This window comes from Camelina sativa, chromosome 4 (genome assembly GCF_030686135.1).
Source record: "Camelina sativa cultivar CO46 ecotype springtype chromosome 4, ASM3068613v1".
In the NCBI taxonomy this organism is placed as follows: Eukaryota; Viridiplantae; Streptophyta; class Magnoliopsida; order Brassicales; family Brassicaceae; genus Camelina; species Camelina sativa.
The window spans coordinates 12,207,226-12,233,344 of record NC_141883.1 but is presented as its reverse complement, the minus strand read 5'-3'; the positions used below and the strand labels follow the sequence as shown (position 1 = coordinate 12,233,344).

Below are 26,119 nucleotides of genomic sequence, written 5' to 3'. Positions count from 1 at the left end.
ACAAGAACACCGAGTTGGTAGGATATTGCGACGCTGACTATGCTGGAGACCGTGGAGACCGTCGCTCCACAACTGGCTATTGCACATTCCTTGGAGGCAACCTGATCACATGGAAGAGCAAGAAACAAAAGGTCGTATCGCTTTCAAGTGCCGAATCCGAGTATAGGGCCATGCGCAAACTCACAACTGAACTAATGTGGCTCAAAGCACTCCTCAAGGATTTAGGAGTGGAAATCACAAGTCCTATCACCATGCATTGTGACAATGAAGCTGCCATTCACATAGCAACCAATTCAGTGTTTCATGAGAGGACCAAACATATTGAGGTGGACTGTCATAAGGTGCGAGAGCAAATCAAGCTTGGAGTTGTCCTACCATGTCACACCGAGAGCAAGGAACAACTCGCTGACATCCTCACCAAAGCTGCAAGTCCCCAAGTGTGCGAATATATTCACTCGAAGCTCGGCCTTATAGACCTCACTCGGCCATGAGTCTTTCACAAGGCACCTACACTCTTTTTCCCTTATGTATAGTTTTTCCCATGAGGTTTTCTATACTAAGGTTTTTTTAATGAGGTGGGTGCCTCGACTGTCAAGCTTGCCTGATCATCTAAGTCAAGCTTGAGGGGGAGTATGAGTTTGGCACACCACCTTGGCCACCACCGTCCGTACAACCGTACGGACGTCCGTACGATCGACAACCTATGGGCTGACCAAGCCATCTCGTATCTCATAAGCCCAATCCACTAAGGAGAGCTCCCAACGATCTCCCTTCATCGAGATCCTTCTATTATAGCCGTTAGGCAACTTGCAAGTGGGAAGTCAAAGGTTTAGTCACATGTAGGAATAAGGAGATGTCGCTATCTCTCATTAATGTGCACATAGAACCCTAGGAAAGAATATCCTCTTTGTATAGCTCTATATATGGTTTGTAAGTATGTTCTAATTCAAGCAAGAAAAGAGTTTATTCTCTTTCTCCAACACTCTCTCTCTCAATCGTTCACTCTCCTCACTCTTTACACGATTTCACTCTCTTCCATAATCTCTTGATTACTCTACTCTCAAACTTACATCAAGTGGTGGTGCAAAGAATGTCTCAACCAACACATTTCAACAAAGAAGAACAAAGGCTATCTCTAAACCCTTAACTCTTTCAATATAATTAATTCATTAATCACATTTGAATCAGATTAGTCATGCATTTAGTGAATTTGTCATGCTTAGAATCTGAATTTAGAGAACAAATATTAGGTTGTGGTTTTAGAGAATTGCCTTGTGTTAAAACAGATTATTAATATTTAATTTGTCATTTTAAAAATTGACCTTAGGAATTAAATTCATGGTTAAAATCTGAAGTTTATCTTGTTGAATTATGAGATTATAAACTGAATATTAAACCGGATTTAGCATTATTTAAAATTGAATTTGCATGATTTAAAATCTGAGTTTTAGCTATATATTAAAATGAATTTAGACTTAGTAAATGCTAGCTTTTTCCAATTTATTCTCTCATGTCTCAATCTAAGCTTAATATTATTCTTATGGCAATTATACTTAAGAATCTCTTTATATCTTTTGTTGAAGGTGTAAAAGAAACAAAGCCATTTGTAAGATAGATGAGAAGAAGAGGTTCACTTGGATAATGGAGCAATGGTGTGTGAGAGAAAGAAGCAAGAAGCCAAAGACATCCCACATTCAAACCAAGGCCAAAGCTACACAATTCAACCATGAAGGCTATACTCTTTTTCCCTTGGCAAAGTTTTATCCCAAGTGGTTTTCTTTGCTAAGGTTTTTAATGAGGTAGTTCTTTGTGTGTTGCAAGCTTGGTCTTTGGTCCCCACCGCCCAAGCTTGAGGGGGAGTATTAGAGAGGAAGATCCAATGAGAATGTTGAAGTTCAAAGAAGGCTCATGAAGCTTCAAGCTTAACCTCCGATCTCTCTACACTTAAGCTTGAGGGGGAGTATTGAACCGGATGAAGAAGTCACACACCCGGGAGTTCACTCGCCACTCTCCATCAAGAAAGGAATGTGCAAAGTCCGGGTCAAGTTATCAAGACCACACAGCGTGTGCATAATCCGGGTCATAAGTTATCAAGATCAAGATGTGCTAAACCGATGTTAAACTACCGAAGAAGAATGTGCAAACTTCGGGTTAGTCTTGAAGATGAAGTTGTGCAAATGTAGGGTCAAGATGTTGATAAATATGTACAAACCTAGGGCCAATGAATGGAGTGAAGAAGGCCCTAGGATTCAAATAGAGTTTGGGCGGCAAAAAGTGGTCCCATGTGAGTTTGGAGTCAATGCAAGTTACAAGGAGGCACATGGGACCTAAAGATCCGTTTAGGAGGTGTCCCTATCACTCTTGGTCGTCCAACAACATTCAAAGATCACAAGTTGCTATTAGAGAAAGAAGGAACAAGTGGGAGAGTCACATGTTGGCTTAAGAGGTCACTTTGGAGCTGTCACTATCCACACACTTGGGACTAGCTTCCCTCTCTCTTCATGTCACTTTCTACACACTCAAATGTATATATGTGTATGTATATGTGGCCGTTGCACTTAGGTTTAGAAGGGAGACATATATCCCATTCACTCCTTGTATAAATAAGTAACACATATCATTAATAAAGATAAGCTCTCCAATGGGGGGTTTTTTCCCTTTACCAAAATCGTTTCTTATACATTCAAATGGGTAGATTCTAGTCTCTATACTCTCATGGAGAGACCAAGCTTTGGCAATGCTTGGTCTCTACCTTTCTTTCATTCTATACTCTTCACTATTCTCTAAACTACTCTAAAGGGTTATTGGGTTATCTTTGGTGTGAGAGTGCTGTTGCCTCTCATACTTATTCTTGAGTATACACAGCTTATATTGGCGTGTATAACTCCTTCTTTACCTTAAGAACACTCTCATTGAGTTGTATCTTAAAGGCTTTACACATGAACACACAAATTCCGCTTTAAGTGTTCTTGTGAGTTTATATTGGAGTAGAGTGTATCTTGCAGCTCACTCTCTAAATTCTAACAATAAACACCTATGTTACTCTTTCTAGGGTCAAACTATGTAGCAATCCAATGCATTTGACTAATTATAAGAGCTCGAGTTGAATTTGGAGTGTTTAGACACCACTTTTACCCATTTTGTCCCGAAACAGACGAAAACCGAGAAAACATTGATTCAAAGCAGTAAACAGCTTTGTTACTGTTTCTAGGGTCAGAATGTTTGACAAACCAATGCATTTGACTAATTCTAAGAGTTCGGGATGAATTTGGAGTGTTTAGACAATACTAAAAGCCGTTATATCCCAAAATAGGCATAAACCGAGAAAACATTGACTCGAAGCAATAAACAGCTTTGTTACTCTTACTAGGGTTAAAATATATAACAATCCAATGCATTTGACTAATTATAAGAGTTTGGGTTGAATTTGGAGTGTTTAGACACCAATTATACCCATTTTGTCCCAAAACAGGCTAAAACCGAGAAAACATTGATTCAAAGTAGTAAAAAGATTTGTTACTGTTTCTAGGGTTAGAATTTGTGACAAACCAATGCATTTGACTAATTGTAAGAGTTCGGGATGAATTTGGAGTGTTTAGACAATACTTAAACCCGTTATATCCTAAAATAGGTATAAACCGAGAAAACAGGCTAAAACCGAGAGAAAACATTGATTCGAAGCAATAAACACCTATGTTACTCTTTCTAGGGTCAAACTATGTAGCAATCCAATGCATTTCACTAATTATAAGAGCTCGAGTTGAATTTGGAGTGTTTAGACACCACTTTTACCCATTTTGTCCCGAAACAGACGAAAACCGAGAAAACATTGATTCAAAGCAGTAAACAGCTTTGTTACTGTTTCTAGGGTCAGAATGTTTGAAAAACCAATGCATTTGACTAATTCTAAGAGTTCGGGATGAATTTGGAGTGTTTAGACAATACTAAAAGCCGTTATATCCCAAAATAGGCATAAACCGAGAAAACAGGCTAAAACCGAGAGAAAACATTGACTCGAAGCAATAAACAGCTTTGTTACTCTTTCCAGGGTCAAAATATGTAACAATCCAATGCATTTGACTAATTATAAGAGTTTGGGTTGAATTTGGAGTGTTTAGACACCAATTATACCCATTTTGTCCCGAAACAAGCTAAAACCGAGAAAACATTGATTCAAAGTAGTAAAAAGATTTGTTAGTGTTTCTAGGGTTAGAATGTGTGACAAACCAATGCATTTGACTACTTGTAAGAGTTTGGGATAAATTCGGAGTGTTTAGACAACACTTAAACCCATTATATCCTAAAATAGGCATAAACCGAGAAAACAGGCTAAAACCGAGAGAAAACATTGATTCAAAGTAGTAAACAGCTATGTTACTCTTTCTAGGGTCAAAATATGGAACAATCCAATGCATTTTACTAATTATAAGAGCTCGGGTTGAATTTGGAGCGTTTAGACACCAGTTTTACCCATTTTGTCACGAAACAGGCTAAACCCGAGAAAACATTGATTCAAAGTAGTCAAAAGATTTGTTACTGTTTCTAGGGTTAGAATGTGTGCCAATCCCATGCATTTGACTTATTGTAAGAGTTCGGAATGAATTTGGAGTGTTTAGACACCACTTATACCCATTTTGTCCCGAAACAGGCTAAACCGAGAAAACATTGATTCAAAGCAGTAAACAGCTTTGTTACTGTTTCTAGGGTCAAAATGTGTGAAAGTTCTATGTATTTGACTAATTGTAAAAGTTCGGGATGAATTTGGAGTGTTTAGACAACACTTAAACCCATTTTGTCCCGAAACAGGCTAAAACCGAGAAAACATTGATTCAAAGCAGTAAACAGCTTTGTCACTGTTTCTAGGGTCAGAATGTTTGACAAACCAATGCATTTAACTAATTCTAAGAGTTCAGGATGAATTTGGAGTGGTTAGACAACACTAAAAGCCGTTTTATCCCAAAATAGGCATAAACCGAGAAAACAGGCTAAAACCGAGAGAAAACATTGATGCGAAGCAATAAACAGCTATGTTACTCTTTCTAGGGTCAAAATATGTAGCAATCCAATGCATTTGACTAATTATAAGAGCTCGAGTTGAATTTGGAGTGTTTAGACACCACTTTTATCCATTTTGTCCCGAAATAGACTAAAACCGAGAAAACATTGATTCAAAGCAGTAAACAGCTTTGTTACTGTTTCTAGGGTCAGAATGATTGACAAACCAATGCATTTGACTAATTCTAAGAGTTCGGGATGAATTTGGAGTGTTTAGACAATACTAAAAGCCGTTATATCCCAAAATAGGCATAAACCGAGAAAACAGGCTAAAACCGAGAGAAAACATTGATTCGAAGCAATAAACAGCTTTGTTACTCTTTCCAGGGTCAAAATATGTAACGATCCAATGCATTTGACTAATTATAAGAGTTTGGGTTGAATTTGGAGTGTTTAGACACCAATTATACCCATTTTGTCCCGAAACAAGCTAAAACCGAGAAAACATTGATTCAAAGTAGTAAAAAGATTTGTTAGTGTTTCTAGGGTTAGAATGTGTGACAAACCAATGCATTTGACTACTTGTAAGAGTTTGGGATAAATTCGGAGTGTTTAGACAACACTTAAACCCATTATATCCTAAAATAGGCATAAACCGAGAAAACAGGCTAAAACCGAGAGAAAACATTGATTCAAAGTAGTAAACAGCTATGTTACTCTTTCTAGGGTCAAAATATGGAACAATCCAATGCATTTTACTAATTATAAGAGCTCGGGTTGAATTTGGAGCGTTTAGACACCAGTTTTACCCATTTTGTCACGAAACAGGCTAAACCCGAGAAAACATTGATTCAAAGTAGTCAAAAGATTTGTTACTGTTTCTAGGGTTAGAATGTGTGCCAATCCCATGCATTTGACTTATTGTAAGAGTTCGGAATGAATTTGGAGTGTTTAGACACCACTTATACCCATTTTGTCCCGAAACAGGCTAAACCGAGAAAACATTGATTCAAAGCAGTAAACAGCTTTGTTACTGTTTCTAGGGTCAAAATGTGTGAAAGTTCTATGTATTTGACTAATTGTAAAAGTTCGGGATGAATTTGGAGTGTTTAGACAACACTTAAACCCATTTTGTCCCGAAACAGGCTAAAACCGAGAAAACATTGATTCAAAGCAGTAAACAGCTTTGTCACTGTTTCTAGGGTCAGAATGTTTGACAAACCAATGCATTTAACTAATTCTAAGAGTTCAGGATGAATTTGGAGTGGTTAGACAACACTAAAAGCCGTTTTATCCCAAAATAGGCATAAACCGAGAAAACAGGCTAAAACCGAGAGAAAACATTGATGCGAAGCAATAAACAGCTATGTTACTCTTTCTAGGGTCAAAATATGTAGCAATCCAATGCATTTGACTAATTATAAGAGCTCGAGTTGAATTTGGAGTGTTTAGACACCACTTTTATCCATTTTGTCCCGAAATAGACTAAAACCGAGAAAACATTGATTCAAAGCAGTAAACAGCTTTGTTACTGTTTCTAGGGTCAGAATGATTGACAAACCAATGCATTTGACTAATTCTAAGAGTTTGGGATGAATTTGGAGTGTTTAGACAATACTAAAAGCCGTTATATCCCAAAATAGGCATAAACCGAGAAAACAGGCTAAAACCGAGAGAAAACATTGATTCGAAGCAATAAACAGCTTTGTTACTCTTTCTAGGGTCAAAATATGTAACAATCCAATGCATTTGACTAATTATAAGAGTTTGGGTTGAATTTGGAGTGTTTAGACACCAATTATACCCATTTTGTCCCGAAACAAGCTAAAACCGAGAAAACATTGATTCAAAGTAGTAAAAAGATTTGTTACTGTTTCTAGGGTTAGAATGTGTGACAAACCAATGCATTTGACTACTTGTAAGAGTTCGTGATGAATTCGGAGTGTTTAGACAACACTTAAACCCATTATATCCTAAAATAGGCATAAACCGAGAAAACAGGCTAAAACCGAGAGAAAACATTGATTCAAAGTAGTAAACAGCTATGTTACTCTTTCTAGGGTCAAAATATGTAACAATCCAATGCATTTTACTAATTATAAGAGCTCGGGTTGAATTTGGAGTGTTTAGACACCAGTTTTACCCATTTTGTCACGAAACAGGCTAAACCCGAGAAAACATTGATTCAAAGTAGTCAAAAGATTTGTTACTGTTTCTAGGGTTAGAATGTGTGCCAATCCCATGCATTTGACTTATTGTAAGAGTTCAGAATGAATTTGGAGTGTTTAGCCACCACTTATACCCATTTTGTCCCGAAACAGGCTAAACCGAGAAAACATTGATTCAAAGCAGTAAACAGCTTTGTTACTGTTTCTAGGGTCAAAATGTGTGAAAATTCTATGCATTTGACTAATTGTAAAAGTTCGGAATGAATTTGGAGTGTTTAGACAACACTTAAACCCATTTTGTCCCGAAACAGGCTAAAACCGAGAAAACATTGATTCAAAGCAGTAAACAGATTTTTCACTGTTTCTAGGGTCAGAATGTTTGACAAACCAATGCATTTAACTAATTCTAAGAGTTCAGGATGAATTTGGAGTGTTTAGACAACACTAAAAGCCGTTATATCCCAAAATAGGCATAAACCGAGAAAACAGGCTAAAACCGAGAGAAAACATTGATGCGAAGCAATAAACAGCTATGTTACTCTTTCTAGGGTCAAAATATGTAGCAATCCAATGCATTTGACTAATTATAAGAGCTCGAGTTTAATTTGGAGTGTTTAGACACCACTTTTATCCATTTTGTCCCGAAATAGACTAAAACCGAGAAAACATTGATTCAAAGCAGTAAACAGCTTTGTTACTGTTTCTAGGGTCAGAATGATTGACAAACCAATGCATTTGACTAATTCTAAGAGTTTGGGATGAATTTGGAGTGTTTAGACAATACTAAAAGCCGTTATATCCCAAAATAGGCATAAACCGAGAAAACAGGCTAAAACCGAGAGAAAACATTGACTCGAAGCAATAAACAGCTTTGTTACTCTTACTAGGGTCAAAATATGTAACAATCCAATGCATTTGACTAATTATAAGAGTTTGGGTTGAATTTGGAGTCTTTAGACACCAATTATACCCATTTTGTCCCGAAACAGGCTAAAACCGAAAAAACATTGATTCAAAGTAGTAAAAAGATTTGTTACTGTTTCTAGGGTTAGAATGTGTGACAAACCAATGCATTTGACTAATTGTAAGACTTCGGGATGAATTTGGAGTGTTTAGACAATACTTAAACCCGTTATATCCTAAAATAGGCATAAACCGAGAAAACAGGCTAAAACCGAGAGAAAACATTGATTCGAAGCAATAAACACCTATGTTACTCTTTCTAGGGTCAAACTATGTAGCAATCCAATGCATTTCACTAATTATAAGAGCTCGAGTTGAATTTGGAGTGTTTAGACACCACTTTTACCCATTTTGTCCCGAAACAGACGAAAACCGAGAAAACATTGATTCAAAGCAGTAAACAGCTTTGTTACTGTTTTTAGGGTCAGAATGTTTGAAAAACCAATGCATTTGACTAATTCTAAGAGTTTGGGATGAATTTGGAGTGTTTAGACAATACTAAAAGCCGTTATATCCCAAAATAGGCATAAACCGAGAAAACAGGCTAAAACCGAGAGAAAACATTGACTCGAAGCAATAAACAGCTTTGTTACTCTTTCCAGGGTCAAAATATGTAACAATCCAATGCATTTGACTAATTATAAGAGTTTGGGTTGAATTTGGAGTGTTTAGACACCAATTATACCCATTTTGTCCCGAAACAAGCTAAAACCGAGAAAACATTGATTCAAAGTAGTAAAAAGATTTGTTACTGTTTCTAGGGTTAGAATGTGTGACAAACCAATGCATTTGACTACTTGTAAGAGTTTGGGATAAATTCGGAGTGTTTAGACAACACTTAAACCCATTATATCCTAAAATAGGCATAAACCGAGAAAACAGGCTAAAACCGAGAGAAAACATTGATTCAAAGTAGTAAACAGCTATGTTACTCTTTCTAGGGTCAAAATATGGAACAATCCAATGCATTTTACTAATTATAAGAGCTCGGGTTGAATTTGGAGCGTTTAGACACCAGTTTTACCCATTTTGTCACGAAACAGGCTAAACCCGAGAAAACATTGATTCAAAGTAGTCAAAAGATTTGTTACTGTTTCTAGGGTTAGAATGTGTGCCAATCCCATGCATTTGACTTATTGTAAGAGTTCAGAATGAATTTGGAGTGTTTAGACACCACTTATACCCATTTTGTCCCGAAACAGGCTAAACCGAGAAAACATTGATTCAAAGCAGTAAACAGCTTTGTTACTGTTTCTAGGGTCAAAATGTGTGAAAGTTCTATGTATTTGACTAATTGTAAAAGTTCGGGATGAATTTGGAGTGTTTAGACAACACTTAAACCCATTTTGTCCCGAAACAGGCTAAAACCGAGAAAACATTGATTCAAAGCAGTAAACAGCTTTGTCACTGTTTCTAGGGTCAGAATGTTTGACAAACCAATGCATTTAACTAATTCTAAGAGTTCAGGATGAATTTGGAGTGTTTAGACAACACTAAAAGCCGTTTTATCCCAAAATAGGCATAAACCGAGAAAACAGGCTAAAACCGAGAGAAAACATTGATGCGAAGCAATAAACAGCTATGTTACTCTTTCTAGGGTCAAAATATGTAGCAATCCAATGCATTTGACTAATTATAAGAGTTCGAGTTGAATTTGGAGTGTTTAGACACCACTTTTATCCATTTTGTCCCGAAATAGACTAAAACCGAGAAAACATTGATTCAAAGCAGTTAACAGCTTTGTTACTGTTTCTAGGGTCAGAATGATTGACAAACCAATGCATTTGACTAATTCTAAGAGTTTGGGATGAATTTGGAGTGTTTAGACAATACTAAAAGCCGTTATATCCCAAAATAGGCATAAACCGAGAAAACAGGCTAAAACCGAGAGAAAACATTGATTCGAAGCAATAAACAGCTTTGTTACTCTTTCCAGGGTCAAAATATGTAACGATCCAATGCATTTGACTAATTATAAGAGTTTGGGTTGAATTTGGAGTGTTTAGACACCAATTATACCCATTTTGTCCCGAAACAAGCTAAAACCGAGAAAACATTGATTCAAAGTAGTAAAAAGATTTGTTAGTGTTTCTAGGGTTAGAATGTGTGACAAACCAATGCATTTGACTACTTGTAAGAGTTTGGGATAAATTCGGAGTGTTTAGACAACACTTAAACCCATTATATCCTAAAATAGGCATAAACCGAGAAAACAGGCTAAAACCGAGAGAAAACATTGATTCAAAGTAGTAAACAGCTATGTTACTCTTTCTAGGGTCAAAATATGGAACAATCCAATGCATTTTACTAATTATAAGAGCTCGGGTTGAATTTGGAGTGTTTAGACACCAGTTTTACCCATTTTGTCACGAAACAGGCTAAACCCGAGAAAACATTGATTCAAAGTAGTCAAAAGATTTGTTACTGTTTCTAGGGTTAGAATGTGTGCCAATCCCATGCATTTGACTTATTGTAAGAGTTCGGAATGAATTTGGAGTGTTTAGACACCACTTATACCCATTTTGTCCCGAAACAGGCTAAACCGAGAAAACATTGATTCAAAGCAGTAAACAGCTTTGTTACTGTTTCTAGGGTCAAAATGTGTGAAAGTTCTATGTATTTGACTAATTGTAAAAGTTCGGGATGAATTTGGAGTGTTTAGACAACACTTAAACCCATTTTGTCCCGAAACAGGCTAAAACCGAGAAAACATTGATTCAAAGCAGTAAACAGCTTTGTCACTGTTTCTAGGGTCAGAATGTTTGACAAACCAATGCATTTAACTAATTCTAAGAGTTCAGGATGAATTTGGAGTGTTTAGACAACACTAAAAGCCGTTTTATCCCAAAATAGGCATAAACCGAGAAAACAGGCTAAAACCGAGAGAAAACATTGATGCGAAGCAATAAACAGCTATGTTACTCTTTCTAGGGTCAAAATATGTAGCAATCCAATGCATTTGACTAATTATAAGAGCTCGAGTTGAATTTGGAGTGTTTAGACACCACTTTTATCCATTTTGTCCCGAAATAGACTAAAACCGAGAAAACAATGATTCAAAGCAGTAAACAGCTTTGTTACTGTTTCTAGGGTCAGAATGATTGACAAACCAATGCATTTGACTAATTCTAAGAGTTCGGGATGAATTTGGAGTGTTTAGACAATACTAAAAGCCGATATATCCCAAAATAGGCATAAACCGAGAAAACAGGCTAAAACCGAGAGAAAACATTGATTCGAAGCAATAAACAGCTTTGTTACTCTTTCCAGGGTCAAAATATGTAACGATCCAATGCATTTGACTAATTATAAGAGTTTGGGTTGAATTTGGAGTGTTTAGACACCAATTATACCCATTTTGTCCCGAAACAAGCTAAAACCGAGAAAACATTGATTCAAAGTAGTAAAAAGATTTGTTAGTGTTTCTAGGGTTAGAATGTGTGACAAACCAATGCATTTGACTACTTGTAAGAGTTTGGGATAAATTCGGAGTGTTTAGACAACACTTAAACCCATTATATCCTAAAATAGGCATAAACCGAGAAAACAGGCTAAAACCGAGAGAAAACATTGATTCAAAGTAGTAAACAGCTATGTTACTCTTTCTAGGGTCAAAATATGGAACAATCCAATGCATTTTACTAATTATAAGAGCTCGGGTTGAATTTGGAGTGTTTAGACACCAGTTTTACCCATTTTGTCACGAAACAGGCTAAACCCGAGAAAACATTGATTCAAAGTAGTCAAAAGATTTGTTACTGTTTCTAGGGTTAGAATGTGTGCCAATCCCATGCATTTGACTTATTGTAAGAGTTCGGAATGAATTTGGAGTGTTTAGACACCACTAATACCCATTTTGTCCCGAAACAGGCTAAACCGAGAAAACATTGATTCAAAGCAGTAAACAGCTTTGTTACTGTTTCTAGGGTCAAAATGTGTGAAAGTTCTATGTATTTGACTAATTGTAAAAGTTCGGGATGAATTTGGAGTGTTTAGACAACACTTAAACCCATTTTGTCCCGAAACAGGCTAAAACCGAGAAAACATTGATTCAAAGCAGTAAACAGCTTTGTCACTGTTTCTAGGGTCAGAATGTTTGACAAACCAATGCATTTAACTAATTCTAAGAGTTCAGGATGAATTTGGAGTGTTTAGACAACACTAAAAGCCGTTTTATCCCAAAATAGGCATAAACCGAGAAAACAGGCTAAAACCGAGAGAAAACATTGATGCGAAGCAATAAACAGCTATGTTACTCTTTCTAGGGTCAAAATATGTAGCAATCCAATGCATTTGACTAATTATAAGAGCTCGAGTTGAATTTGGAGTGTTTAGACACCACTTTTATCCATTTTGTCCCGAAATAGACTAAAACCGAGAAAACATTGATTCAAAGCAGTTAACAGCTTTGTTACTGTTTCTAGGGTCAGAATGATTGACAAACCAATGCATTTGACTAATTCTAAGAGTTTGGGATGAATTTGGAGTGTTTAGACAATACTAAAAGCCGTTATATCCCAAAATAGGCATAAACCGAGAAAACAGGCTAAAACCGAGAGAAAACATTGATTCGAAGCAATAAACAGCTTTGTTACTCTTTCCAGGGTCAAAATATGTAACGATCCAATGCATTTGACTAATTATAAGAGTTTGGGTTGAATTTGGAGTGTTTAGACACCAATTATACCCATTTTGTCCCGAAACAAGCTAAAACCGAGAAAACATTGATTCAAAGTAGTAAAAAGATTTGTTAGTGTTTCTAGGGTTAGAATGTGTGACAAACCAATGCATTTGACTACTTGTAAGAGTTTGGGATAAATTCGGAGTGTTTAGACAACACTTAAACCCATTATATCCTAAAATAGGCATAAACCGAGAAAACAGGCTAAAACCGAGAGAAAACATTGATTCAAAGTAGTAAACAGCTATGTTACTCTTTCTAGGGTCAAAATATGGAACAATCCAATGCATTTTACTAATTATAAGAGCTCGGGTTGAATTTGGAGTGTTTAGACACCAGTTTTACCCATTTTGTCACGAAACAGGCTAAACCCGAGAAAACATTGATTCAAAGTAGTCAAAAGATTTGTTACTGTTTCTAGGGTTATAATGTGTGCCAATCCCATGCATTTGACTTATTGTAAGAGTTCGGAATGAATTTGGAGTGTTTAGACACCACTTATACCCATTTTGTCCCGAAACAGGCTAAACCGAGAAAACATTGATTCAAAGCAGTAAACAGCTTTGTTACTGTTTCTAGGGTCAAAATGTGTGAAAGTTCTATGTATTTGACTAATTGTAAAAGTTCGGGATGAATTTGGAGTGTTTAGACAACACTTAAACCCATTTTGTCCCGAAACAGGCTAAAACCGAGAAAACATTGATTCAAAGCAGTAAACAGCTTTGTCACTGTTTCTAGGGTCAGAATGTTTGACAAACCAATGCATTTAACTAATTCTAAGAGTTCAGGATGAATTTGGAGTGTTTAGACAACACTAAAAGCCGTTTTATCCCAAAATAGGCATAAACCGAGAAAACAGGCTAAAACCGAGAGAAAACATTGATGCGAAGCAATAAACAGCTATGTTACTCTTTCTAGGGTCAAAATATGTAGCAATCCAATGCATTTGACTAATTATAAGAGCTCGAGTTGAATTTGGAGTGTTTAGACACCACTTTTATCCATTTTGTCCCGAAATAGACTAAAACCGAGAAAACATTGATTCAAAGCAGTTAACAGCTTTGTTACTGTTTCTAGGGTCAGAATGATTGACAAACCAATGCATTTGACTAATTCTAAGAGTTTGGGATGAATTTGGAGTGTTTAGACAATACTAAAAGCCGTTATATCCCAAAATAGGCATAAACCGAGAAAACAGGCTAAAACCGAGAGAAAACATTGATTCGAAGCAATAAACAGCTTTGTTACTCTTTCCAGGGTCAAAATATGTAACGATCCAATGCATTTGACTAATTATAAGAGTTTGGGTTGAATTTGGAGTGTTTAGACACCAATTATACCCATTTTGTCCCGAAACAAGCTAAAACCGAGAAAACATTGATTCAAAGTAGTAAAAAGATTTGTTAGTGTTTCTAGGGTTAGAATGTGTGACAAACCAATGCATTTGACTACTTGTAAGAGTTTGGGATAAATTCGGAGTGTTTAGACAACACTTAAACCCATTATATCCTAAAATAGGCATAAACCGAGAAAACAGGCTAAAACCGAGAGAAAACATTGATTCAAAGTAGTAAACAGCTATGTTACTCTTTCTAGGGTCAAAATATGGAACAATCCAATGCATTTTACTAATTATAAGAGCTCGGGTTGAATTTGGAGTGTTTAGACACCAGTTTTACCCATTTTGTCACGAAACAGGCTAAACCCGAGAAAACATTGATTCAAAGTAGTCAAAAGATTTGTTACTGTTTCTAGGGTTATAATGTGTGCCAATCCCATGCATTTGACTTATTGTAAGAGTTCGGAATGAATTTGGAGTGTTTAGACACCACTTATACCCATTTTGTCCCGAAACAGGCTAAACCGAGAAAACATTGATTCAAAGCAGTAAACAGCTTTGTTACTGTTTCTAGGGTCAAAATGTGTGAAAGTTCTATGTATTTGACTAATTGTAAAAGTTCGGGATGAATTTGGAGTGTTTAGACAACACTTAAACCCATTTTGTCCCGAAACAGGCTAAAACCGAGAAAACATTGATTCAAAGCAGTAAACAGCTTTGTCACTGTTTCTAGGGTCAGAATGTTTGACAAACCAATGCATTTAACTAATTCTAAGAGTTCAGGATGAATTTGGAGTGTTTAGACAACACTAAAAGCCGTTTTATCCCAAAATAGGCATAAACCGAGAAAACAGGCTAAAACCGAGAGAAAACATTGATGCGAAGCAATAAACAGCTATGTTACTCTTTCTAGGGTCAAAATATGTAGCAATCCAATGCATTTGACTAATTATAAGAGCTCGAGTTGAATTTGGAGTGTTTAGACACCACTTTTATCCATTTTGTCCCGAAATAGACTAAAACCGAGAAAACATTGATTCAAAGCAGTTAACAGCTTTGTTACTGTTTCTAGGGTCAGAATGATTGACAAACCAATGCATTTGACTAATTCTAAGAGTTTGGGATGAATTTGGAGTGTTTAGACAATACTAAAAGCCGTTATATCCCAAAATAGGCATAAACCGAGAAAACAGGCTAAAACCGAGAGAAAACATTGATTCGAAGCAATAAACAGCTTTGTTACTCTTTCCAGGGTCAAAATATGTAACGATCCAATGCATTTGACTAATTATAAGAGTTTGGGTTGAATTTGGAGTGTTTAGACACCAATTATACCCATTTTGTCCCGAAACAAGCTAAAACCGAGAAAACATTGATTCAAAGTAGTAAAAAGATTTGTTAGTGTTTCTAGGGTTAGAATGTGTGACAAACCAATGCATTTGACTACTTGTAAGAGTTTGGGATAAATTCGGAGTGTTTAGACAACACTTAAACCCATTATATCCTAAAATAGGCATAAACCGAGAAAACAGGCTAAAACCGAGAGAAAACATTGATTCAAAGTAGTAAACAGCTATGTTACTCTTTCTAGGGTCAAAATATGGAACAATCCAATGCATTTTACTAATTATAAGAGCTCGGGTTGAATTTGGAGTGTTTAGACACCAGTTTTACCCATTTTGTCACGAAACAGGCTAAACCCGAGAAAACATTGATTCAAAGTAGTCAAAAGATTTGTTACTGTTTCTAGGGTTATAATGTGTGCCAATCCCATGCATTTGACTTATTGTAAGAGTTCGGAATGAATTTGGAGTGTTTAGACACCACTTATACCCATTTTGTCCCGAAACAGGCTAAACCGAGAAAACATTGATTCAAAGCAGTAAACAGCTTTGTTACTGTTTCTAGGGTCAAAATGTGTGAAAGTTCTATGTATTTGACTAATTGTAAAAGTTCGGGATGAATTTGGAGTGTTTAGACAACACTTAAACCCATTTTGTCCCGAAACAGGCTAAAACCGAGAAAACATTGATTCAAAGCAGTAAACAGCTTTGTCACTGTTTCTAGGGTCAGAATGTTTGACAAACCAATGCATTTAACTAATTCTAAGAGTTCAGGATGAATTTGGAGTGTTTAGACAACACTAAAAGCCGTTTTATCCCAAAATAGGCATAAACCGAGAAAACAGGCTAAAACCGAGAGAAAACATTGATGCGAAGCAATAAACAGCTATGTTACTCTTTCTAGGGTCAAAATATGTAGCAATCCAATGCATTTGACTAATTATAAGAGCTCGAGTTGAATTTGGAGTGTTTAGACACCACTTTTATCCATTTTGTCCCGAAATAGACTAAAACCGAGAAAACATTGATTCAAAGCAGTTAACAGCTTTGTTACTGTTTCTAGGGTCAGAATGATTGACAAACCAATGCATTTGACTAATTCTAAGAGTTTGGGATGAATTTGGAGTGTTTAGACAATACTAAAAGCCGTTATATCCCAAAATAGGCATAAACCGAGAAAACAGGCTAAAACCGAGAGAAAACATTGATTCGAAGCAATAAACAGCTTTGTTACTCTTTCCAGGGTCAAAATATGTAACGATCCAATGCATTTGACTAATTATAAGAGTTTGGGTTGAATTTGGAGTGTTTAGACACCAATTATACCCATTTTGTCCCGAAACAAGCTAAAACCGAGAAAACATTGATTCAAAGTAGTAAAAAGATTTGTTAGTGTTTCTAGGGTTAGAATGTGTGACAAACCAATGCATTTGACTACTTGTAAGAGTTTGGGATAAATTCGGAGTGTTTAGACAACACTTAAACCCATTATATCCTAAAATAGGCATAAACCGAGAAAACAGGCTAAAACCGAGAGAAAACATTGATTCAAAGTAGTAAACAGCTATGTTACTCTTTCTAGGGTCAAAATATGGAACAATCCAATGCATTTTACTAATTATAAGAGCTCGGGTTGAATTTGGAGTGTTTAGACACCAGTTTTACCCATTTTGTCACGAAACAGGCTAAACCCGAGAAAACATTGATTCAAAGTAGTCAAAAGATTTGTTACTGTTTCTAGGGTTAGAATGTGTGCCAATCCCATGCATTTGACTTATTGTAAGAGTTCGGAATGAATTTGGAGTGTTTAGACACCACTTATACCCATTTTGTCCCGAAACAGGCTAAACCGAGAAAACATTGATTCAAAGCAGTAAACAGCTTTGTTACTGTTTCTAGGGTCAAAATGTGTGAAAGTTCTATGTATTTGACTAATTGTAAAAGTTCGGGATGAATTTGGAGTGTTTAGACAACACTTAAACCCATTTTGTCCCGAAACAGGCTAAAACCGAGAAAACATTGATTCAAAGCAGTAAACAGCTTTGTCACTGTTTCTAGGGTCAGAATGTTTGACAAACCAATGCATTTAACTAATTCTAAGAGTTCAGGATGAATTTGGAGTGTTTAGACAACACTAAAAGCCGTTTTATCCCAAAATAGGCATAAACCGAGAAAACAGGCTAAAACCGAGAGAAAACATTGATGCGAAGCAATAAACAGCTATGTTACTCTTTCTAGGGTCAAAATATGTAGCAATCCAATGCATTTGACTAATTATAAGAGCTCGAGTTGAATTTGGAGTGTTTAGACACCACTTTTATCCATTTTGTCCCGAAATAGACTAAAACCGAGAAAACAATGATTCAAAGCAGTAAACAGCTTTGTTACTGTTTCTAGGGTCAGAATGATTGACAAACCAATGCATTTGACTAATTCTAAGAGTTCGGGATGAATTTGGAGTGTTTAGACAATACTAAAAGCCGTTATATCCCAAAATAGGCATAAACCGAGAAAACAGGCTAAAACCGAGAGAAAACATTGATTCGAAGCAATAAACAGCTTTGTTACTCTTTCCAGGGTCAAAATATGTAACGATCCAATGCATTTGACTAATTATAAGAGTTTGGGTTGAATTTGGAGTGTTTAGACACCAATTATACCCATTTTGTCCCGAAACAAGCTAAAACCGAGAAAACATTGATTCAAAGTAGTAAAAAGATTTGTTAGTGTTTCTAGGGTTAGAATGTGTGACAAACCAATGCATTTGACTACTTGTAAGAGTTTGGGATAAATTCGGAGTGTTTAGACAACACTTAAACCCATTATATCCTAAAATAGGCATAAACCGAGAAAACAGGCTAAAACCGAGAGAAAACATTGATTCAAAGTAGTAAACAGCTATGTTACTCTTTCTAGGGTCAAAATATGGAACAATCCAATGCATTTTACTAATTATAAGAGCTCGGGTTGAATTTGGAGTGTTTAGACACCAGTTTTACCCATTTTGTCACGAAACAGGCTAAACCCGAGAAAACATTGATTCAAAGTAGTCAAAAGATTTGTTACTGTTTCTAGGGTTAGAATGTGTGCCAATCCCATGCATTTGACTTATTGTAAGAGTTCGGAATGAATTTGGAGTGTTTAGACACCACTTATACCCATTTTGTCCCGAAACAGGCTAAACCGAGAAAACATTGATTCAAAGCAGTAAACAGCTTTGTTACTGTTTCTAGGGTCAAAATGTGTGAAAGTTCTATGTATTTGACTAATTGTAAAAGTTCGGGATGAATTTGGAGTGTTTAGACAACACTTAAACCCATTTTGTCCCGAAACAGGCTAAAACCGAGAAAACATTGATTCAAAGCAGTAAACAGCTTTGTCACTGTTTCTAGGGTCAGAATGTTTGACAAACCAATGCATTTAACTAATTCTAAGAGTTCAGGATGAATTTGGAGTGTTTAGACAACACTAAAAGCCGTTTTATCCCAAAATAGGCATAAACCGAGAAAACAGGCTAAAACCGAGAGAAAACATTGATGCGAAGCAATAAACAGCTATGTTACTCTTTCTAGGGTCAAAATATGTAGCAATCCAATGCATTTGACTAATTATAAGAGCTCGAGTTGAATTTGGAGTGTTTAGACACCACTTTTATCCATTTTGTCCCGAAATAGACTAAAACCGAGAAAACATTGATTCAAAGCAGTAAACAGCTTTGTTACTGTTTCTAGGGTCAGAATGATTGACAAACCAATGCATTTGACTAATTCTAAGAGTTTGGGATGAATTTGGAGAGTTTAGACAATACTAAAAGCCGTTATATCCCAAAATAGGCATAAACCGAGAAAACAGGCTAAAACCGAGAGAAAACATTGACTCGAAGCAATAAACAGCTTTGTTACTCTTTCTAGGGTCAAAATATGTAACAATCCAATGCATTTGACTAATTATAAGAGTTTGGGTTGAATTTGGAGTGTTTAGACACCAATTATACCCATTTTGTCCCGAAACAAGCTAAAACCGAGAAAACATTGATTCAAAGTAGTAAAAAGATTTGTTACTGTTTCTAGGGTTAGAATGTGTGACAAACCAATGCATTTGACTACTTGTAAGAGTTCGTGATGAATTCGGAGTGTTTAGACAACACTTAAACCCATTATATCCTAAAATAGGCATAAACCGAGAAAACAGGCTAAAACCGAGAGAAAACATTGATTCAAAGTAGTAAACAGCTATGTTACTCTTTCTAGGGTCAAAATATGGAACAATCCAATGCATTTTACTAATTATAAGAGCTCGGGTTGAATTTGGAGTGTTTAGACACCAGTTTTACCCATTTTGTCACGAAACAGGCTAAACCCGAGAAAACATTGATTCAAAGTAGTCAAAAGATTTGTTACTGTTTCTAGGGTTAGAATGTGTGCCAATCCCATGCATTTGACTTATTGTAAGAGTTCGGAATGAATTTGGAGTGTTTAGCCACCACTTATACCCATTTTGTCCCGAAACAGGCTAAACCGAGAAAACATTGATTCAAAGCAGTAAACAGCTTTGTTACTGTTTCTAGGGTCAAAATGTGTGAAAATTCTATGTATTTGACTAATTGTAAAAGTTCGGAATGAATTTGGAGTGTTTAGACAACACTTAAACCCATTTTGTCCCGAAACAGGCTAAAACCGAGAAAACATTGATTCAAAGCAGTAAACAGCTTTTTCACTGTTTCTAGGGTCAGAATGTTTGACAAACCAATGCATTTAACTAATTCTAAGAGTTCAGGATGAATTTGGAGTGTTTAGACAACACTAAAAGCCGTTATATCCCAAAATAGGCATAAACCGAGAAAACAGACTAAAACCGAGAGAAAACATTGATGCGAAGCAATAAACAGCTATGTTACTCTTTCTAGGGTCAAAATATGTAGCAATCCAATGCATTTGACTAATTATAAGAGCTCGAGTTGAATTTGGAGTGTTTAGACACCACTTTTATCCATTTTGTCCCGAAATAGACTAAAACCGAGAAAACATTGATTCAAAGCAGTAAACAGCTTTGTTACTGTTTCTAGGGTCAGAATGATTGACAAACCAATGCATTTGACTAATTCTAAGAGTTTGGGATGAATTTGGAGTGTTTAGACAATACTAAAAGCCGTTATATCCCAAAATAGGCATAAACCGAGAAAACAGGCTAAAACCGAGAGAAAGCATTGACTCGAAGCAATAAACAGCTTTGTTACTCTTACTAGGGTCAAAATATGTAACAATCCAATGCATTTGACTAATTATAAGAGTTTGGGTTGAATTTGGAGTCTTTAGACACCAATTATACCCATTTTGTCCCGAAACAGGCTAAAACCGAAAAAACATTGATTCAAAGTAGTAAAAAGATTTGTTACTGTTTCTAGGGTTAGAATGTGTGACAAACCAATGCATTTGACTAATTGTAAGACTTCGGGATGAATTTGGAGTGTTTAGACAATACTTAAACCCGTTATATCCTAAAATAGGCATAAACCGAGAAAACAGGCTAAAACCGAGAGAAAACATTGATTCGAAGCAATAAACACCTATGTTACTCTTTCTAGGGTCAAACTATGTAGCAATCCAATGCATTTGACTAATTATAAGAGCTCGAGTTGAATTTGGAGTGTTTAGACACCACTTTTACCCATTTTGTCCCGAAACAGACGAAAACCGAGAAAACATTGATTCAAAGCAGTAAACAGCTTTGTTACTGTTTCTAGGGTCAGAATGTTTGACAAACCAATGCATTTGACTAATTCTAAGAGCTCGGGATGAATTTGGAGTGTTTAGACAATACTAAAAGCCGTTATATCCCAAAATAGGCATAAACCGAGAAAACATTGACTTGAAGCAATAAACAGCTTTGTTACTCTTACTAGGGTTAAAATATGTAACAATCCAATGCATTTGACTAATTATAAGAGTTTGGGTTGAATTTGGAGTGTTTAGACACCAATTATACCCATTTTGTCCCAAAACAGGCTAAAACCGAGAAAACATTGATTCAAAGTAGTAAAAAGATTTGTTACTGTTTCTAGGGTTAGAATTTGTGACAAACCAATGCATTTGACTAATTGTAAGAGTTCGGGATGAATTTGGAGTGTTTAGACAATACTTAAACCCGTTATATCCTAAAATAGGTATAAACCGAGAAAACAGGCTAAAACCGAGAGAAAACATTGATTCGAAGCAATAAACACCTATGTTACTCTTATTAGAATGTACCAAGGAGGAGAGGCCGGTAAGGCCGAGCCTTGGAAGAAGAGAAGAAAGGCCGGTAAGGCCGAGCCTTGGAAGAAGAGAAGAAAGGCCGGAAAGGCCATGTAAAGGCCGTGTCCGGTACCATGTACCGTGTCCGTGAACGGACCCATGTCCGGTGAGCGGCCAGGTAGGCCGTGAACACCAGGAAGAGAAGGCCCATGAAGATGCCCGTCCGTACAGGTCCGTCCGTACAGGCCCGTCCGTACAGGCCCGTCCGTACGGTCTCGGCCTGTTACGTCCGTACGGCCTGCGCTTGGTCCAAGGGGCCTCACAAGAGAAAGGCCGAGTTTGAGAGAAGGAAAACAAGGCCTTACAAGAGAGAGAGGCCCATGGGAAGAAGAGAAGAAAAGAGAGGCCAATGGGAAGAAGAAGAAGGGAAAAGCGCACAAGGAAGGAAGGGAAGGAAGAATCACGTGGCCTTTGGTTGGTGAAGGAAGGAGCTGTCCCTTTCACCATTGTCTTGCCCAAGAGAAGACCACTTTATGTCCCTATCTCCCTTCTTCTCTCTCTAACGGTCATATAACATTTTGTACTCATATATTACATTGTATACACTCTCATATGTAATAACACAACAATAATATTGAATAAAAGAAGAGAAACGATTTTTCCTCTCTCTACCTTGTGTTCTTGTTCATGTCACCAATGTAGAGAGATTAGGGTAAACGATTTAGGGGCTGCCCTTAAGGCAGCCTATTCTCTTCTCAAATCCACCTAAAATCTTCCTTATTTACTGTTTTCTATAGCCTAGATTACTGATTCTTAATCCTCTTTCTCCTAAGTACACAAACTTGAGTGTTGTGATACTAGAAGAGGATAAGTCTCAAACTAGGCTGTTTGTTCCTCATAGATCCGATTTATATCTAGTATTTGGGGTCTATTGAGGTTGTTTGTGGGGAGTTCATCACAAGTTGATGTCCTCTCCTTCCCCCTTGAGAATGAGCTAGTTTGTTGTGGGTATAAGGAGATTCAATCCTTGGGAGTTGTCTCTCCTTTGTCAAGAGCCATCTCTCTTGAAATCCCAACATGGTATCAGAGCCCAGGTTCTGTTCTTGGTGATTCAAACTCGTTCTCAAGGTTTAAATCTCTTAGGAGATAGCTTAGTGAAAGTTTTAAACTTTGCTTAAGTGTTAATTCGCTTAGCCTTGTTCTTTAAAGCTTTAACTTTGCTTTTGTTGTTAAAAACGATTCTCTAACAGCTCAATGTTGAGTAAGCTTGGTCTCTTGTCTTGTTAGAACTTGTAGACCAAGTGTGTAAAGAGAAATCGATTTTACAGCCCCATCCTTAAGCTTTAAAAGCCTCATTCTTAAGCTTTACCGATTTGGTGAAAGTTGGGTACAAAATGAGGTAGTGATGAACTAATGAGCAAATCGGTTGTGTTCATGGTTAGGATTCACGCTTGAGGAAGAGAGAGACCTTGTTTTTCGCATATATGGTCTGCTTGGTCAAAGAGATTAAAGCTGGTCCAAGAATGCTTTGTTTTAACCGATGGACAATAGGGTGTTCCAAAGGCTCTTTTGTTTCTTGTTTGCTTGTGACCACGAAAAGCATCTTCTTTATGTTATTTTCGTGGATCTAAAGCCTTAAGATCTTGGAGAACACTTTGTTTAAGTGATTCTACCATGAAATTTGTCTAAACCGTTGGAGAGATTAATTTTCCAATCGGTCCATGTGTTTCAGCCACTAAAGCACCAAAAGAGATTGTCTTGTTGGTTGTTCTTGGCTGTCAAAGTTGTCTCAAACTCAAGAAAACAGAGTATAACTCTGTCCATTGGAACTCTTGAGTCCAATTCTACACTCCATCCATCTTATACTACCCCCCATTCTCTTATATATATACTCTATTATACTCTCTTTGGTTACTTATTCTCCATTTACACTCTATACTCTACTCTACACTCTATACTCTAACCCCTAACAATCTCTTGTTTAGAATCTGTCCCATTAAATTTTGGTTTCAGTTTCAAACTTGAAGATTGTGTGGAGCTCACTTGCTATCTCAAGAAGAAGTGGCGAGGTTGAAGGCTACAAAGAAGCCATGAGAAGGCGCAGCACAATGCTTGGAGTTAGAACCAATGGCCATCAAGCTTCTTAGACCACACGTTTCACCACCATAGTAATAAACTCCGGCGGTCAGGTTTACCCGAGGAGAGCAGAAGACTCTTTTGAGCGAGGTAACCTATTAAGCTGACCGAGAGAGATAAAGCTTTGGGTATTAAACTCCGGCGGTTAGACTCATCCGAGGAGAGCAGAAGACTCTTTTGAGCGAGGTGGTCTATTTAAGGCTGACCGAGAGAGATAAAGCTATGGAGGAAGTTCTAGTGGAGAGAGCTGGTGGAAGGTGATGAATCAGCCCAAGGACATGTGTATTAGTGCCAAGTTGTTGATCGGATGTGCACAATGGTCTTTAGGAAAGGTGATGCACAAGGTTTCAACTGTTGATTGGATGTGCACAAGAACGGTGATGCACAAGGCTTCAACTGAGGTGATGAGGTTTCAGCCCATCATCAAGTAAAGGTTACGGGGGAGATCAAGTGACTTCAGACCGTACCTCACAGATTCTGCTCGGCCACAAGCAAAAGTCTTTACTTAAAGCTCAGCCGAAGCGTCTCAAAGATCGACTCGGACGAAACCCTTCCACTGCGATTCGGCTTCCGCGTTCTTCATTAAAGTTCGAGACCACAGAGTCATCTTGCCAGTGGAAGTGGAATCATACCAATCCGAGCAGCCGTTCGAAAGTTATGTCCGATTCAGTGGGCATGTGTCAGTCTGACAAATAAAACTGACCAGGTTTAAAAACCATGGTTAGAGTAGGAGCGGTCTCAAGGAGGAATTCCAAACCGCAACAGTGATCAACTCTCTCCCTCCTATTCATCAAAACACCAAAAGGCTGTGCTCTAAACCCTACTCTATTTAAATTCCTAATTATTTTTAGTTCCATTGCTAGTCTTTACACTTCCATATGATTTTTCTTAAATTGTCACACTTATAGAAATTTACTTTGATATTCCTCATAGCATACACTTACACTTTTCTTCTTTATCACTTGTTTAAAGGGTAAAGGAGACTATGAGAGCCTCAAAGAAATTCTAAAGGTGCAAGGATGGAGATCATAAGGAAGGTGCCAAAGGCAAGGTGGGCTAAGGAGAAGTAGCGGTTCAAGTCATGAAGAGAAGAGAGCTAGTTCCTTATAAACCAAGGTCAAGGGACATCATGGATAGTGAAGGCTATACTCTTTTTCCCTCTAACAAAGTTTTATCCCAAGAGGTTTTCTTTGTTGAGGTTTTTTTAATGAGGTAGACTACACTACTCCACTCTTGATCTTTGGTCCCCATGGTGTCCCGCCGATCAAGCGTGCGGGGGAGTATTAGAATGTACCAAGGAGGAGAGGCCGGTAAGGCCGAGCCTTGGAAGAAGAGAAGAAAGGCCGGTAAGGCCGAGCCTTGGAAGAAGAGAAGAAAGGCCGGAAAGGCCATGTAAAGGCCGTGTCCGGTACCATGTACCGTGTCCGTGAACGGACCCATGTCCGGTGAGCGGCCAGGTAGGCCGTGAACACCAGGAAGAGAAGGCCCATGAAGATGCCCGTCCGTACAGGTCCGTCCGTACAGGCCCGTCCGTACAGGCCCGTCCGTACGGTCTCGGCCTGTTACGTCCGTACGGCCTGCGCTTGGTCCAAGGGGCCTCACAAGAGAAAGGCCGAGTTTGAGAGAAGGAAAACAAGGCCTTACAAGAGAGAGAGGCCCATGGGAAGAAGAGAAGAAAAGAGAGGCCAATGGGAAGAAGAAGAAGGGAAAAGCGCACAAGGAAGGAAGGGAAGGAAGAATCACGTGGCCTTTGGTTGGTGAAGGAAGGAGCTGTCCCTTTCACCATTGTCTTGCCCAAGAGAAGACCACTTTATGTCCCTATCTCCCTTCTTCTCTCTCTAACGGTCATATAACATTTTGTACTCATATATTACATTGTATACACTCTCATATGTAATAACACAACAATAATATTGAATAAAAGAAGAGAAACGATTTTTCCTCTCTCTACCTTGTGTTCTTGTTCATGTCACCAATGTAGAGAGATTAGGGTAAACGATTTAGGGGCTGCCCTTAAGGCAGCCTATTCTCTTCTCAAATCCACCTAAAATCTTCCTTATTTACTGTTTTCTATAGCCTAGATTACTGATTCTTAATCCTCTTTCTCCTAAGTACACAAACTTGAGTGTTGTGATACTAGAAGAGGATAAGTCTCAAACTAGGCTGTTTGTTCCTCATAGATCCGATTTATATCTAGTATTTGGGGTCTATTGAGGTTGTTTGTGGGGAGTTCATCACAAGTTGATGTCCTCTCCTTCCCC

The 26,119-nt window shown here is 37.4% G+C and overlaps 1 long non-coding RNA gene across 1 annotated transcript; it reads right to left on the bottom strand.

Moving 5' to 3' along the window:
* Window positions 1–22,341: 22,341 nt before the first annotated feature.
* On the bottom strand, window positions 22,342–25,808 carry LOC147945699 (uncharacterized). Its single transcript, XR_015596136.1, has 2 exons — window positions 25,271–25,808; window positions 22,342–25,180 (listed from the first exon to the last, which is right to left on the bottom strand). It is a non-coding gene; the product is annotated as an uncharacterized LOC147945699 (long non-coding RNA).
* Window positions 25,809–26,119: the final 311 nt, after the last annotated feature.